Source organism: Cynoglossus semilaevis, chromosome 10, assembly GCF_000523025.1.
Source record: "Cynoglossus semilaevis isolate Cse_v1.0 chromosome 10, Cse_v1.0, whole genome shotgun sequence".
Lineage (NCBI taxonomy): Eukaryota > Metazoa > Chordata > Actinopteri > Pleuronectiformes > Cynoglossidae > Cynoglossus > Cynoglossus semilaevis.
This window is the reverse complement of record NC_024316.1, coordinates 8621555-8626170: the sequence shown is the minus strand read 5'-3', so window position 1 is coordinate 8626170 and position 4616 is coordinate 8621555. Positions and strand designations below refer to the sequence as shown.

The 4616-nt window shown below is 39.3% G+C and overlaps 1 long non-coding RNA gene across 1 annotated transcript in view; it reads right to left on the bottom strand.

Moving 5' to 3' along the window:
• Positions 1-1254: 1254 nt before the first annotated feature.
• The window catches only part of LOC112487663 (uncharacterized), a 6236-nt gene continuing 2874 nt past the window's right edge, over positions 1255-4616 (bottom strand). Inside the window, exons 2-3 of the long non-coding RNA XR_003050981.1 lie at positions 4145-4248; positions 1255-2859 (exon numbers count right to left, since the gene is read on the bottom strand). This is a non-coding gene — a long non-coding RNA (uncharacterized LOC112487663). The remainder of the gene's footprint in view (positions 2860-4144; positions 4249-4616) is intronic.

Here is a 4616-nt window from a genome sequence, read left to right as displayed (position 1 = left end):
GACTGTGTTCCCCGGTAACTGGTCCCACTGCACCACTTCCTGACTCTGTGTTCACCTGAACCTCGTCTCCCCTGAGAGCCTGCACATCATAAACATGTCTTGCATCATTATCAGGTCCTGCTGTTATCCTGCGGCCAGATCCCATGATACACTCTGTGGGAGAGATCAGCCATTACTCAACACACAGTGAGGGTACATCCGCAGGTCGTGGCCGTATATCAAGAGAAGAAATGAAAATAAAGCCTTATAATGTGTACCGCAGCAAGGCCAATTTATAAAACAAAGGACTTGTAGGTTATAGGTTAGAGGAGAACAACACAACAGCAACCTCCCAGTTAAGGAATAAATTAAAAAATGTAAACAGCTTACTGTAAATATGAATGCATTTGGATGTTAAGGGATAACTGGAGGGCAAAAAAACCCCTAAAAATCTGTGCTTTGTTTCCTTTTTTTCTCTAAATTGGAGCATGATTTAGAAGAATGACACATTTTCTGTTTTTCTAAAAAGACTGAATACATTTCTACCCAAAAACTCACAAAATCTTTTTTTCAGTAAAGGCTTCAGGTTTCCATTTTACTCCTTCAGCTTCTATTTAGTCATATACTGTGTTGACAGGAAGACTTTTGTAGGAGGTCTGTATGGAACACTCGTACGAATCCACCATTAAGCTAAATGTAAACTCAGACGAGGCCACATGTATAAACACTGCTTTATGACCAATGCAGTGATTGAAGCGACACATTAGACCTACCTATTGACCCAGTTATGTTGACTATCAGCTGCATTATCTCATAAATGGAACCTGTGTATGCTCTGAGGATCATTCAGTCATTCAGTTTTCTGATGCGAAGATAAATTCAACTCAGACCAAAACTGAAGCACTGACCCGACGGAAAACCATTGTCTAGAACCATTGTCTCACACATTAGACGGCGGCGTAATTACACGAGACCAAACAGAACATCATAGAAGACGCAGGCAGGTGTGTTTGGAGACGGGTCGATGTCATAGTTCCGCATAATGTACACACGCACGCACAAACACAAACACACAGACAAATGTTTCCGAGCTTCACGAAGCCAGATTTGGTTGTGAGGCACGCAGGGCTGATGTTCTGTTCAGAGTGGGTGACAATGAACGATGACCTTCAGGTCAGTGTTTACGCTCATTTCCTAAACAAACTCCAACGTCTCCGCCGTGAATGAGTGAAACCTGAGCTGCAGGTGTATTTGACACACACTCTGTGTGTGTGTGTGTGTGTGTGCGTGTGTGTGTGTGTGTGTGTGAGAGTGTGTGTGTGTTACTGTTTGTGTACAAGACGTAAGGAGGGAAACAGCTCAGTTACCCAACAATAGTTTGTAGATCATTGGCAGGTAAGGGTCACTTTGGGGTCTGAGGACTGGGTTTTTGTACCAAACTATAATTGTGGGGACATTTTCATCCTGTGAGAAATAATACACTTCCTCATTAACTACCAGGGTATTTTTAGGAATACTAGAAAATTCAAGGATAGTATTTAGTATTTGATTGTGTTGTTAAGTTTGAGTAGACGATGTAAGAAGTACACTGTGTATAGATCGGCAGCTGAATATGCTTTTATATTTTTATATGCCACTTTTTGTGGTGGAATTGTTACTGATTGTTGAAAGACAGGTGTTGATGTTGAGGACTTAAACCTAGCAGGGTTAGATTAGGCTGTTCTAACTAATGTTAGTCAATGCTCTGTCTTAGAAAAAGCGAGCAAGAGTTAGGATTAGAACAAGGGTCAGTTTTGAATTAGGTCGAGGATTAAGATTGGTGATGTGGGTTGGACTAAGTGGTAGGTTAGGTAATGTACTCTACTTTATGACCAGTTATCAAATCATTAACTTTACCCCAGCCCTCTGTGTTCACTTTGTTTCCTTCTCTCTCAGTCCGCCCAAGTATCTGTCAAAATGTGGTATTACTTATCTAGTTCTACTCTAGTACTGTATCTACTCTAGCACTACTTATATTTTACGTCCACTGTTGTTTTTGACGTCTGCTACAACCACAATCACCGTGATCAACCATCACAAGTACCGTCTTTTTATTAACCAATAAACCGTAGATCATTATGTCACACTACTACAGATGAAAACTAGCCTTCTGGCTAGTTTTGGCTTTTTAACCATGTGTAATCATGTGTTTTATGAAATTGCACTGCCCCCCTATAAATAAACTAAACACAAATTCATTTATAATACTGTATGTGTAGAGATTATAGGATTACAGGTTATATACTTGCTCAATACCTGCTGAAATGCAGCCTTGACTGTTGTATTTTCATCTTTTTGTCTTTTTGTAGATTGTAGAAATTGTAGTTTTCTCTGATGTGTAATATCAGTTTGTACATGAGGCCCTTCAACCACAGGATAACTGTGATGATTCTGTTGTTGCTGTTAGATGTAATTTATTAATCGCAAGAAAATCATCACAGAAAAATATCCCCAAAAACTTGTGAGGTTACCAGATAAAAGTATTGTATGACAGACTGTTGCTGCATTGATCTTGTCGCTCTCCTCTGAAGTCAAACTCATCACAGCAGTGGCTTGGCTCCAGCCCAGCAGATGAGCCAAACAGGTGTGTTGTGGAATAAGATGCACTAATAATTGGTATGCCTCACTCAGTTTCTCTATGGCAACATACCCTGTTGGAGATTATCGGATACAACTGCGCCATCCATGCACACCATCCCGCTCTAAGTCCTTTAGGGGCCAATTACCCAGCACTGGTGCAGGCGGCAAGTCAGAGCACGGCTGTGGCTCCTGGACTGCTTGTGTGAACGCGGCTCCCTTGATGATTCTGTGGCTTTGTGAAGAGAAACGAGGCTGGAGTCGCTTCAGAATCAGACAGAGACAAAAGTTCAACATGTAGTTTTAAATATTGCATGTGATGCCCAAATACTACTCCAAGTAAAACTTAAAATTATTGTTTATATCATACTATACTTTGGTATAGTTCTTTAGATCTGTATCTCATTATTCTGGTGAGGGGTCGGTGTTGCCCCGGCAGTGGGGGAGACAGACGGCTAGTTGTCGAGAGACTTGGTGAAAATCAGTAATTTAATGCTGATCAGTGTAATGAGAGGCTTTAAACATCACACCTGGGCTAAGTCCTCCAATTTCCTCCAAGACAATTTAAATCTCTGTAATTATCCCGTAGTCATCAGAGCAGACGGACAGAGTGAGGAGACAGGTGGATAAAACAACAGACAGCTCAGGAAGGACAGATGTTACAGATGATGCTGCGGAGAGCGACCTACTCTACAAGAAGATTGTCATTTTTTTAGGGTGCGTGGAAAAATAGTTATTCATTATTCATCACTGATGAATATGTTATAACACACAGTGTATAGTTCAGGATCAGTTTCATGGGTTAACTAGTTGGCAGTGTGAGGTGTCTGTTTACGACACATGTAAAGCAAAGCATCTAAAGCCTCAGTCCATGATATGACTGTTGTACAGGAACAGGATGGAGACGATGAAGGAATGAAACGATGAATAACAGACAAACGTTCAGAATCTAGACTTGTGGCTGAATGTGACACTTCTTTAGGATGAAACTTCCCAATAGTGGTCCGTAATGGTGGTCCGTAATGGTGGTCCGTAATGGTGGTCCATAATGGTGTATCATTATTATTATTACTATTGTTCTTGTTGTTGCTGTCAGAGTCTCTTTCTCTGGAATAAATTCCGATCCTTGCAAATATCATTATCGTTGAATAACTTTCTTAGTCAATGTTTTTTTTTTTCAATTTTCATCCATATCTTGCATAACCTGCCAACCTTTAACATTTTCAAAACATTAACCAAAACAATTTTTCAGATTAATGATATGTATAATGTTTTTAAGTTAACACTTTGGTCATTTTGATTTGACACTGTGACAACATTATGGCTTAGGACAGAAAAATACAGTGTGTGTGTCCCATAGTAATATTTCTGAGGACTCATTGAAGACAATAAATACTTTTAATTTGTCACAATAGTATACACTTCTACTTCTACCACTTCTTCTTCTTCACGTCATTGTCAAAGTAAAACTAGAAATTGAGTAACAAGGAAACCTTTAATGAATTATAACCACACCGTGAAGGTGTATCGATGGTAAACGTTTTGTCACCTTTAGATTAAATCCTCCAGATCTGGAACAGAAACAATGGTCCCACCCAGGGATCTAAGACTTGAGATCCACGTCACTGCTATGTAGCTTGGATCCAATACGGGCTGAAAGTATCAGAATAACAACAGACAAGTTCTGAAATGCACAGGGAGCCAGAATGGGGTCAGGTGATTTTATCTGTTGAAACCAGAAACCACCAAACACTAACTTGTTTTCTTCCCAAAGACGTAGAGATGTATGTAGACTTCAAATTGAAAAATTATGCAATGGAAGATAAAAATCATTGGTTAAATAATGGAATAATTCTCACTGAATTTATTATATTGATAAAACATTTTCTGTAGCCTGGTTGGTTACCAGATGTCTCAATAGAAAACAGCATTTGTTTTTGAATATATTCCCTTCATTTAGTTTTTCGATGTAAAGTGCAGGTCATTTGCATCAACAGAGAATATATATATATATATATATA